Genomic DNA, 13,178 nt, shown 5'->3' on the forward strand with positions numbered 1-13,178 from the left:
TAAAGTTGCATTTGAACTCATGTACTATGGGCTCATTCCCTAAGCCCAAGAAAAGGGATATTTTAACTCCCTTAAAATGGAACAACTCAAGTATGCCCTTCAGGAAAGAGAAACCATGAAAGTTCTCACAAAATAGGTAACCAGGTGCTGCCTGCCCCTGCTGACCTGACCCTACATCCCTTCCCGTCTGGAAACAGAGGGTACCTAAAATCCCACAAAACCAGCAGCCCACAAGATACCACGGTAACCACCACCACCGTACGCCTGGGACAAAGCTGAGGGCCCTATACCTCCTTTATACTCTCTCCACCTTGGGCATTACAATGCTTACCCCACTGTTGCCTCAGGGAAACAGATTTCTTCTGCAATGTGACCAGAGATTCTCAAGATGGATGGAAAGTCACTGACTGTTTGATCTGGAAACAGGAAAGGACCATCAGACATTTTTAAGAGGAAACCCAATAACCGAGGGGGAAGGACTAAATATCTTCTTCTTCCCAGCCGGAGAGAAACTGTAAACAAGTTGAAGTCTCAGCTGGTCTCACTTGTGATACTTATGGATAAACAGCATCAACAATATGTGAATCAGGTGATCCAATGAGGGAAAACAACTAGTTGAGTCTGGTACCTGGGTGCCCCGATGGGTCCTTAGATAGATACACAGGTGAGAAACCAAAGAACTGTCACTTCAAGGACTCAAGCCAAGGCAGAGGGTCACTGTGCTTACAAAGAGCATATGTGTTCTTGGCTAAGCCCCCAGACTCAACGAGGGGCTGGGCATCCAATGTTTAGACAGTACCAAGGTGAGGGGTGGTATCACCATGAGAACTGTGGGACCAGGTTCAAACTTAATTGGAGTTTTCAGTCAAACCACTACCCAAAGGAAGAAGCCATGACACTCCAAAAAAAAAAGCCACAAGATTACTAATCTCAGGAATCACTGCACTTATTGGGGTACTAGTGACCCTGGCTAAGGGAACTACCTATAACACCATCACCCCAAAAAAGGTGGCAGCCACAGTGGCCACTAAGACTGACCTCAACTTCAAAATATTAGGGGGGGAAAAAATCTTGACACGTGAAGCAGTCCAAACCTTTAAATTCCATACAAAAATTTGTTTTCTCACTGGCCAATATGGTCCTAGATAACCAAATTGCCCTAGATTATGTTAGCTAGGGTTATGTCATGGGATTATGGTAGCATAGGGAAGGGTCTGTGCTCCGACCAGTTGGTCAATTTGCTTTTATGTCATTGCAAGTGGCCTGACTGGAGAAAGTGCAGACAGGCTACTGGAAAAAGCAACTTGGCTAACAGAAGCCCACCAGGCTAACCTTGAAATGTGGAGCAGGGTAAAACAGGTCCCTCCAGAGTTACTTGGTTTCTACCTTTCTTGGGCCCCTTAGAAACTATCCATTCTCTGATCATGTGCTGACATTTGGGTCATGTTTCTTAAATTGTCTGGTGTCCTTCGTCTCCAAAAGGTCAGACAAATGGTGGTCACTCAGGGATACGAACGTTTAGGGCCAAGGCCTGGTGATGATCAAGCATATCTAAAGGCAGCATGGGAGAAGTTCTGTTCCTCTTACTCAAGGTTATGAGGATGCCAGGACTCAGCCAGAAGCAGTTATATAAGACAGACCACTGTCCTGCAGCCCCTCAGCACCCCTCAAAAATGAGAAGCAGAACAAAAGACAGAGAATGGATTTATCACCCACAAAGCCCATTAACCATTCCCCAGAAACAAAAATAGAAACTGGGCAATGAAATACATTCTTACCTTTCTTTAGTCCTTTGTGTTCAGTCCCGTTCACTTGCTCACAGAGGGCTGCCTGTAGACGCCTTGCCCCAAGCACCGGGGGCCAGAGCTCCTAGTACTGACGTCTCAGCTCCAGGCCTTTTGGAGAAGCACTGCTCACGGCACTCAGTCTAGGATGGTGGTGGCCGCCGTGTGCGGAGACGCTGCCTGGAGCCTAAGCAGAGCACCTGTCTCCAGCCGCAGGGAACTCCGCCCCCTCCGCCAGGAGATTCCCTACACAGTAGCCCCTCCCACAGCCTGTCCAGGAGCACGTGGGGAACACGGGGAGTCGGGAGCCTCAGGTGCATGGCTGGGTATGCTTTAGAGCCCGCTGGGAGCTGTTTCTGTCCAAAGAAGAAAGCTTTCCTTGGCTCCTGAGCCAAATTTGGTCCCGTTAATTGGCTTGAAGAACACCAGGCAGGAAAACCCTTGTTGAAAACTGACTCAACCGACGTTGGGGTCCGGTGACAAAGGTTTAAGCCAACGGTCAGAAAGATGAAGACTCCAGGTGAGAGATAAGGTAAGTCTTTCTGGGCTAAGCAGAAGAGAGGATGAGCTGATTCAAGATAAATTTTGGAGGCAGAGTCCTTGGGACTTTGTTGGACTCATCCTGGGTGAGTGGGGAGAAGTTGGGACTCCCCTGGATTGTGGTTCTGGGATGGGGAATGCCAGAGGAGGAGCAATCTGGAGCTCAGACAGACACCATCAGGTCTGCCGAGAGATAGCTTTCCAGCTCATGGAGGCACCAACACACTTTGGGCCCACGACACACTGGAGCAACCAGGCAGCAAGCCACATTTCCCCACTCGTGCTTACTTTGACTTTGACTCTGTGGCTGGATGAGCCCTCAGACACGAGTCCCAGCTTCATTCCTCAGGTGAAGCCCTTAAGGTGTTTGTCAAGGTCCGCCAGATAGTTAGTCGTTCAGTCAAAACTAATGCCAGCCCTGAACTCGAGAGCGAAGACACAGCCTGACCTCTCTCCAGATTTCACATCCCTCAGATTGAGGTGCTGACCAGTGTCACAGGAGAGGGGAATGTCACGTCCTGGGATCTGCAGAAGTCTCTAGGACAGTCAGCCATGTGAGGGTCCTTGGCTTTGGCTAGGAAATATTTCAAAAGCGAGCCAAAGAAAAATGAAATTGAGTTTATTTGGAGGCATACTCTGTAGGCAGAATACAGAACATATCAGAAAGTAAGAGCAACCCCAGGGAATAGGTTTCCTGGATTTTATGGGCTGAGTGATTTCATACTGCTAACAAGTGGGAGGCATATTCCTACTATTTCAGATAGGATGGGAATTTCCCAGGAATTGGGCCACTGCCCACTTTTTGGCCTTTCAGGGTCTGCCTTGAAACTGTCATGATGTAACAGGGAGTGATTTTTCAGTATTACAATGAAGCTATAATGACCAGACTATTCTCAAAGCCACCTTGGTTCCAGTTGGTCTTGATCACATCCCCGTGGCTACGCTCCCTCTTCATTTATCCGGTGGTTGTGTCCCGCCCCTTTCCCTGCTGTCTTTCCTTGACCAGTTCTCTGGCCAGGGCAGCTTGGGCTAGATGTGGAAGCATTTCAGCCCCACTTCACCTCTTCTCCCACAGTGAGGTCAAAATTGGAAATGCTGGGCTCTCATGGAGACCGACATCCATCCAGGAAGCAAAGATAAGCTGAGGATGGGTCCTGGGAATTCCACCGGTGAGAGGGCACTGCCAACTTGCCAGCCTTCAGAAGGGTCATGAAAGCTGACATTGTGGTGATGGTCTCCCTGGGCGTTTCTTGTCTAACCAGTTGTTAGACAAGACTCTTCCTGTTTCTCAGTGTTGCCTGAGGCCCCCAAACTGAGAACAATAGATGCTCAAACTCCACCCTCTAGAGCAAGGTGTTGGGTCACCTAGCACAGAGCCTTTTCTTTTCCGCAGCCTGGAGGTGATGATGGGTGAATGCTGGAGAACCGGTTTGGAGTTCAGGACATAGAAGAGGCTGGTTGGAAGGATTTCTTTAGAGACAGCTGTCTAGGGGTGTTGGGGGAGAGGTGAGTGAGGAGGTCCTCAAGGAAATCTTTCTAGAGGGGAGCTTGATTCACATCTCCGGGAATTAGGGAGGTAGAAACTTATTCCTGGCTTATAAATGGAAGGTGGCTGAGCCAGAGGGAAAGCTTTGGAAGGTGGGGTGGTGTCTGTCTCTGAGGGGCCCTAGCAACGGCATCAGCCTGAGAAGGCAGGAAGGGAGGAGGGGTTGCCGAAGGAGGGACGGGCTTCTGGAACCAGGAAGTGGGGGGAAGCCTGCTGGAGAAGGCATTGTCCGCTGTGAGTCACTGCAAATGGGCGATCCCCCCAAAACCCACAAAACATCCCACATTTGGAACAGTCCCAGAGTGCCCTGACTCCAGATCATAACCTCATCGTTTGGATTCTATGCACGTTTTCTCAGAGACAACCCCCTTTCCCCCAGGCTATACCCTGAAAGAGCCAAAAGAACAGCAGTAAGACAGGAGGTGGAACAAGGAAGCGATCCTCCCTGCTGCAGGCATCCAAGACCAAGCCTTGGCAGGAAGGGGCGTGTGTGTGTGTGTGTGTGCAGAGTTGCAGGGGGCAGGCAGGGGCAGAGATTTGAAATGTATGAGTGAATAGAGCTTTGATTTAGATTACTAGATTTTCAGTGTTTATGAACTGTTTTGGATGGTGACCCTGAGCTTGAGTGGAAAAGATGTGTGATGATCCAGGATCATGGAAGGAAGGCCTGAGGTAGAGCAGAGACTTACACTTCATCAAGTCAAGCTCAGCAGATCAGCTGATGACATTTTTTCATAGAAGTTTGGGGCCCCCACTGGACTGGTGGTGCCCTGGCCAGGCGTGGGAGCAAAGGAAGGGCCAGGCCCCACGTCCTGGGATACACTGAGGCCTCTCAGGGTCAGAGACCCCAACCAGAAACCATGTCACTGGGTCTTGTGATGATGAAGATGAGAGCCGGGGCGGGGCTCTGCAGAAGGATTAATCCTGGGTTTCAGAACCAAGCTGAAGGCTCGCGGGGCGTGTGACCACAATCCAAGCTCCCCTCCCGGACAGGATGTCTGCCTTCCTCCCTTCCCCCATGGACATCTGCGTGGAAACGGTCTTTCTTCCGCCTCGTGCTGATGAGGATTTATTGGCAGTGAGCCTTTCCAGCGTGCATTTCCTTCCCAGGGAAGCTGATGCCTTCACAAAGGAATGCCTTGCCCTGACACCAGAGTAGCTGCTGTGACCTCTCCTCACAGAGGCCCCGCCCGTTCTGAGGCCCCTGAGAACAAAGCCTGCGGCCACTCTTGTCCCAACAAAGCAGGAACCAGCCAGCAGAGTGCTCAGCGAATAGCTGGGCACGAGTGGAAATCCCCTCTCCCCCAGTAGGGCCACAGCTGCACAACCCCCAGGCAGGGCTTAGACTGGGGAGGTCAGGGCAGTGGGGAGGAGGCACCAGGGCTAGGGGGTCAGATACCTCCAGGCCTTCAACTGGGGCCTCCATGCAAAGTAAAGCGGGAGTCCTTATTCTGCCCAGCAGCGTGACCATGGGGAGCGACTTCACATTTCTGAATCTCAGTCCCTTCACCTACAGACTAAGGACAGTGATGTGAGACTCGGGGAGCTGTTGGCATGAGTCAATAACAAACAATATGGAAGTGACTGAGAGTAGTTGAGGCACGGGCAAGACATTTCTCTAGGCTTAAATATCAAAACCCCGAATGTCCAGGACAGCCTTCCTTGGTCACCCCACTTGACGCTGGCCTGCCTGTCAGCTCATCATCTCCTGGCTACCCTCCAAGGCCACGGGTGGCGCTGAAAAGGCAGCTTGCCACAGGTGCAGGGCGTGGCCAGGGCAGGATGCCGGCAGCCGGCTCACCAGGAGACCCAGGCGTCCAAGGGCTCGGCGCTGTCCTTGCAGCTCTACCATCCGTCTTCTCTTGTATCCTCAGTGATCTTCCTCAGTGACGGTGACTTAATCCAGGTATCATCGCAGGTGGCCTGGGGATGAGCCAAGCTGCCAGTGTGTTGATAGCAAAGGGAGAGGTTGGGGGAGAATGGAGTGGTCCCTTCCCAGTGTCTGCAGTGCTCACAGCACCCTGTCTGAGATGTTGACGTCCCAGTTCTGAGGCTCGCTCTCTCTCCCCTCTGTTCAGGGGAACTGCGTGGCCCATTCCTCTGCAGGTGACCCCTTTTCTGAGTTCCCTTGCAAGTCAGTCTCCCCCTGTGTCTCCATCAACTGTGTTAATATCATTGATCACGCCACTAGGAAGTAGATGCTTCTACAGGCCTGGGAAGACCCCAGTATCCTCTCATTATGTGCTGATTTAATTAGTGTAGCTTTCACAGGCTTTGACGGATGAATGATGAGGAATATTGGACATGGTGCCAGTCTCCTGAGGCCTCCAATCTTCCCAGCTGTCAGCCTGTTAGAAAGCCTCTGTGCAGAGATGATCTCCAGTCCTTAGAAGGACAGTTCTGGCCTCTAAGTCAGACATGATAATAGCATCATGTCAGTGTCTGAAGAAATACAACTGGGGCTTCTGATAGGCCATATTCCACACATGCCACAATAAAAGGAGAACCCTGGGGCCAACTCAGAGCAAGAGTCTGGGGGCCAGGGAGCAGCTGCCATAGAAGAATTTAAAGGAATGAAGAGAGGAGTTGAGAGTGAGGCTGCTCAGATGGGGAGAGGCTCACACTCGGTGCTGGGTTGTCTGGCTGAGCGACGCTGCTGGGAATGAAATACGCATCTTACCAAGTTGCAACACTACTCAAACTCTGTGCCACAAGATGTTTTCAGCCTTCGTTTTTAAATCTTGAGTCCATGGGTAGAAATTCCAACTACCAGACCTGACTCCTGCTGGGCGCCACCCCCCCCCGCCAACCCCAGCGGATAACAAGCTTTGGTGCCAGGTCCAGGGAACTGCACCCACCCAGGTTTCCATTCTGGTGGGTGTGGGTCTCCAGGCCCGGTGGTGGCAGATCAAGTGTGAAGATGCATGGCATCCCCAGACAGTTGAGAGCTCTAGAACTCACTTCTGAATTGTTACCAATGAATAAAACCAACAGGAAGCTCACTGTAACCCCAGAACCCACTCAGGCCACACCCCTGGGGCTCATGCAGAGCCTCAGTGACAGAGAAAGACCAAGAAGCCCAGCTGCCCAATGACATTAGACAAGGAAACTGGCCTGTGAGCTACCTCAGGTCCTGACAATCTGGGTCCAGTCTGGGTGGACCCCCACAATCAACACTTCTCAGGTGACTGAGGTGTCTCCATTTCTTGCTATGATGGAGATTTCATTAAGACACCTTTAGCCAGAGAAAAAAATGAAGCTGAAGAAAGCCCTGAACATACAAAGTTTCTTGTGGCTGCAGCCCATGAGCTGTGTGTCCCCTTTGCTGGGAATCAAATGCCTCCCTTCGGTGATACCTCCTCTACCCAGAGCCTGAGAGAGTCCCTCTTTATATATGATGTTCTTCAGGCCTCACCAGAACGAGGTGGGGTAGATATTATTAGCTCCTTGCCGTGGATGAAGAAACATTATCAAAATGACTGAGTTCAGGATGGGGAACACATGTATACCTGTGGTGGATTCATTTTGATATATGGCAAAACCAATACAATATTATAAAGTTAAAAAATAAAATTTAAAAAGAAAAAAAAAAAAACCCATGGCTAGCATCCTTATACGAGCAGGAATGTCAAACGGTGCAGCCACTTGAAAAGAGTGTGACAGCTTCTCAAAATGTCAAACATAGCTACCATACAACCCAGCAAGTCTACTCACAGGCATACACCCGGGATGAAAACACATATCTACACAAACACTCACACATAATGTTCAGAGCAGCATCATTCACCATAACTCAAAGTAGAAGCAATCCAAGTGAAGAACGGTAAAAACATGTGATATACCCATGCAATGGAATATTATTCAGCAATAAAAAAGGAATGGAATTCTGGTACATACAACTTGGATGAACCTAGAAAATACAGGGCTAAGTGAGAGAAAACCAGGCATAAATGACCACTTTCAATTCCATTTATATGAAATGTCCAGAATAAGCACATCTGTATATGGAGAAAGATTAGTGATTACCTCAGGCAGAGGGTGGGGATAATTGGAAGTAGCTATATGTGGGTGTGGGGTTACTTATTGGAGTGATTCAAAATATTTTAAGATTATGGTGATAGTTCACAGCTTTGTAAAATACCCTAAAATCATTGCATGGTATACTCTAAATGGATAAATTTTATGGCATATAAATTGTGTGTGTGTGTGCTCAGTCATGTCCAACTCTTTGAAACCCCATGGACTGTAGCCTGCCAAGATCCTCTTCGGGATCTGTGGGATTTTTCAGGCAAGAATACTAGAGTGGCTTGCCATTTCCTCCTTCAGGAGATCTTCCTGACCCAGGGATTGAACCCAGGTCTCCTGCGGCTCCTGCATTGCAAGCAGATTCTTTACCGCTGAGCCATCAGGAAAGTCCCAGCATGTAAATTACATTTCACTAAAACTGTCTTTAAAAAATATCATGGCTGCTTGAACCCTAGGGGATACTTCTGCCTGTAAAGTAACTTTTGAATTCAGTGCTTAGGGCTGCTTTACCAAAAAGAGCAAAACCAGGGTTATCTCCATGTTGTGGTAGAAAGCACAGACCTCTGGTAACGGGAAGATCTGGACTTGTGTAACCTTGAGCCACTTATTCAGTCCTGCTGTGCCAATTGCTAAGACTTCTATGAAGATAAAATGAAGTAACATCTGTTAAAAGTCCCTGTACAGACTTGTGGTTGAGTATATGTTAATTATATCCTCCCATTTCTTAGAAGAAGGTCCTAAAAGAACCACCAGGGCTCAGCCCTGGAAAGGGATGAAGGTGTGAGTCATAAGACCACAACAGGAATTGGGGGATATGGATAAAACTGAAGCCTGGCGTGACTCCTATGGCCCAGAGTGAGGATTCTGGCTCAGTAACAACTCTGAAATTCAAGATGTAGGTCCAATCAACAACTAAGCAATGATGCTGAGCCTCAGGCTGGGGGACCTTGAAATAGTCAACACCTCTTTGCCCTGGTCATGCCTGGGTCCGCAATTTATGGGACACCTGAGGAGGTTGTGGAGGTTCTAGCTGTAGGGAGTGGGGGACATCAGAAGCAGGACTGCAAGGTGGGATCTTTTCAAAGCAAGACAGAGAGACCTGAGAAATCCCAGACCTTTAAAGACTGTCCACGTCACTAGTGATGACATGAATCTAGGAAGACCTATTTTATTTTTGTGAAATGGTTCAAAAAATGCCATGTGAATGGAAGAAAGTGACCTTACTTAGAGTATCTACAGCTTCATGACTTTTTATTTGTCTCATCTGTGCCCAAAGATTCCCACTCCCACATGCAGTATCTAGGCCAAGGGCCCCAGAACACTGTGTCCCTCAGATCTTAGAGGGCAAAAGAGGAAGCAGTACCACCACATTCAGTCAACAACTCTGCCAATCCTATCTTCTACTGTGTCTTTAGCACTTGTATTGTTTGAAAGAGAGACAAAGGAGAAGGAAGAAAAAATATATAGGTGTATAGTTAAAACCTAAGTTCCTGATTTTCAACTCAGGCAGTCCACTTGAGATTCAGAAATAGTACCATGCTTAGTGATGTAGGAAAAAGATAGATAGTAATAAGTACCTCATAGAATCACTATGGAGAAGGCAATGGTACCCCACTCCAGTACTCTTGCCTGGAAAATCCCATGGGCGGAGGAGCCTGGTGGGCTGCAGTCCATGGGGCCGTGAAGAGTTGGACACGACTGAGCAACTTCACTTTCACTTTTCACTTTCATGCATTGGAGAAGGAAATGGCAACCCACTCCAGTGTTCTTGCCTGGAGAATCCCAGGGACGGCAGAGCCTGGTGGGCTGCTGTCTATGGGGTCGCTAGGAGTCGGACATGACTGAAGTGACTTAGCAGCAGCAGCAGAATCACTATGCAGATAGAATAAGATGGTGACCCAGTTGAACAAATTATAGATTTGGAGTCAGGTAGAAATATGCTTATACCTGAAACTTCTTTAAACCTCAAACACCAACTTCAAAAGGCTGTCATGAATTGTTACTTGTAAAATGCCTAGTGCTGTGTTTGGTATTAGTGGTCCTCAATAATAGACTACTAATCGATAGGACAAATGAAGCCTTTACATAGTGATTGGCACAGTCACAGATGCTGCCCCACATTGTCTCTCAGGGCGAGGTGGCATCAGATAGACAAGATGTGATTGAGAACGAGGGCAGGTGCATGCCAGGCCATGGAAGGGACCAGAAGACTCAGTGTAGAAGAAGCCAGAGGAGAGCTATTGGATAGGGAGGTGGCTTCGTCTGGCAACCTCAAGCCAGATGGCAACTTTGGCTCCAGAACAACAGAACTGAGATAGGTTCTGTTCTGAGTGGAACCTTCTAGAGGGAGAAAACACTACCCCCAGCTTGTCTTCAGCAGGAAGCCAGATGCTCTGCTGGGGGAATGGTCAACCTGGCAGGAGATTGCATGGATTCACACCAAGGCACACATTCACAGATATGAGAAGGGACTAAAGACCCAATACTGATCACCAATATTTGACCTCATTTCACAGCAGCTAACCCATCCAGCCTATTCAGAAAGTCCAGAATTCTGCAAGGCACATAGCAATGCAGTGGTTTGGAAGGATTCACCAGCCAACTGTTCTCCTGTCTCAGTCTAAGGCTCCTATTGAGCTCTTAGATTCAATAATAAAGAGGCCATTATTTACATCCCAAGTCCTTTGTGGAGGTTGTTCCTGCCTCAGTGGGTTGCAGGTTATCTGCAGAGAAAAAAGACAGCCACTTTTATTCACCCTCTTTGTGGACCTCAGCAGTTGCCCACCCTTCTTTGATGACAAGCTTTTCTCCCTCTAGTCATGCACATTTCACCTCAGAAGTCAGAGAGGAGAGACTTCTATAAGGAGGCAAATGATTCCTGGTGAGAGGCAAGAGGTGAGGCAGGGTGAAGTAGGGATGAGGACCAAGGAAGACATCTTTTTAACAAAAGGTGATTCTCATCAGGGCCTTAAAAGTTCCATGATGAGAAAAAATGGCAAGTGACTCTTCAGACAGACTCAGCGTGACATACTGGAGACTAGCAAAGGGAGCTCAGAGCCAAGCTAAATATGCCAAAATGGAATGACCCAAAAAAATAGTTAAAGAAAAAAGTGGCGTGAACTTCAAGCTCATGAGGCTGTATCCAAGCCTGGCTTTAAAATTACTTCAGTTCAGTTCAGTTGCTCAGTTGTGTCCAACTCTTTGCGACCCATGAATTGCGGCACACCAGGCCTCCCTGTCCATCACCAACTCCTGGAGTTTACCCAAACTCATGTCCATCAAGTCGGTGATGCCATCCAGCCATCTCATCCTCTGTTGTCCCCTTCTCCTCTTGCCCCCAATCCCTCCCAGCATCAAGGTCTTTTCCAATGAGTCAACTCTTTGCATGAGGTGGCCAAAGTATTGGAGTTTCAGCTTCAAAATCAGTCCTTCCAATGAACACCCAGGACTGATCTCCTTTAGGATGGACTGGTTGGATCTCCTTGCAGTCCAAGGGACTCTCAAGAGTCTTCTCCAACACCACAGTTCAAAAGCATCAATTCTTTGGCGCTCAGCTTTCTTTATAGTCCAACTCTCACATTGTACATGACCACTGGAAAAACCATAGCCTTGACTAGATGGACCTTTGTTGGCAAAGTAATGTCTCTGCTTTTTAATATGCTGTCTAGGTTGGTCATAACTTTCCTTCCAAGGAGTAAGTGTCTTTTAATTTCAAATTTTAAAATTACTTACTGATTAGCTAATGTAAGCACATGGTATGAAATTCTGAAGAGTGAAAAGTTAGTCTCCCTCCTACCCTACATCCTAACCAAGCTGATCCCCTCCCTGGGAATAAACATTATTAACAATTTTGTGTATATTCTTTGTGAGATAATCTTTGTAGCTATAAGCATGTTTATATATATCAAATATTCCCTACCCCCTAAGTGGTAGTATACTGTATATATTGTTCTGATTTGCTTTTTCAATACTTTATACATCTTGAAAACTGTTTGATAGTTTTCTCTAATTATTTTATACTGTTATCACCTACCTTCTTTAAAAAACATCATTTAACTTCCATCTATAAAATGTTTGGAAATCAGTGTGTTTGCTTTCTTTTTTCCTTCCAGAAACTTGGTGAAGTATATTATTTCTACATTTAAATAGTGTATAACACTTGCATTATGTATTACAACCTTAATTTCCATGAGTGCTTTAATTCTTAGTCCTACAGCTGTGTGGATTCCATGCTTACCATCATCCTTTTTGTTAAGGTTTCTCCCCTGACCCCTTGGTTGATAAAAATTTGCCTACCTATAGTGTCTTTAACTCCAGTACTCTTGCCTGGGACATCCCATGGACGGAGGAGCCTGGTAGGCTGCAGTCCATGGGGTCGCTAAGAGTCGGACACAACTGAGTGACTTCACTTTCACTTTTCACTTTCATGCATTGGAGAAGGAAATGGCAACCCACTCCAGTATTCTTGCCTGAGAATCCCAGGGATGGGGAAGCCTGCCGGGCTGCCATCTCTGGGGTTGCACAGAGTCGGACACGACTGAAGTGACTTAGCAGCAGCAGCAGCAGTGTCTTTAAAAAGTGGTCAACATTTTACTGGTCTTACATATTTGAAAATGTTTGTCTTCTGCTTTTATACTTGTTCAACATGTTTGCTGGGTATAAAATTCTTGGATTCCTCACATTTTCTTTCCATGACTTTGAAACAGTGTTAACTATTCCCATGGAGAAGTTAAATACTAATTAGCCTGATGCTTTTCCCTGTGTAGGTGACTTTTCCTCTTGATTAGAATGCTCACAGGATTCTTTATCTTTGAAGTCTAGTTACTTTACTATGATTTGATGCTTAGTGTATCATTTTATCTTGGCACATGATATGCCCTTTCATAATAGACATTCAAGTCTTTTTTACTTCTGGAAATATTTTCAGATAATATCTTGGAGTATTTTCTTCTATTTGCTTGGTTCTTTTCAATGGGGATCAGTTCAGTTTAGTCACTCAGTTGTGTCTGACTCTTTGTGACCCCATAGACTGCAGTATGCCAGGCCTCCTTGTCCGTCACCAACTCCCAGAGTTTACCCAAACTCATATCCATTGAGTTGGTGATGCCATCTAACCATCTCATCCTCTGTCATCCCCTTCTTCTCCCACTTTCAATCTTTCCCAGCATCAGGGTCTTCTCAAATGAGTCAGCTCTTCGAATCAGGTGGCCAAAGTACTGGAGCTTCAGCTTCAAAATCAGTCCTTCCAATGAACACCCAGAACTGATCTCCTTTAAGATGGA

The sequence above is a fragment of the Bubalus bubalis genome, chromosome 19, assembly GCF_019923935.1.
Source record: "Bubalus bubalis isolate 160015118507 breed Murrah chromosome 19, NDDB_SH_1, whole genome shotgun sequence".
NCBI lineage: Eukaryota > Metazoa > Chordata > Mammalia > Artiodactyla > Bovidae > Bubalus > Bubalus bubalis.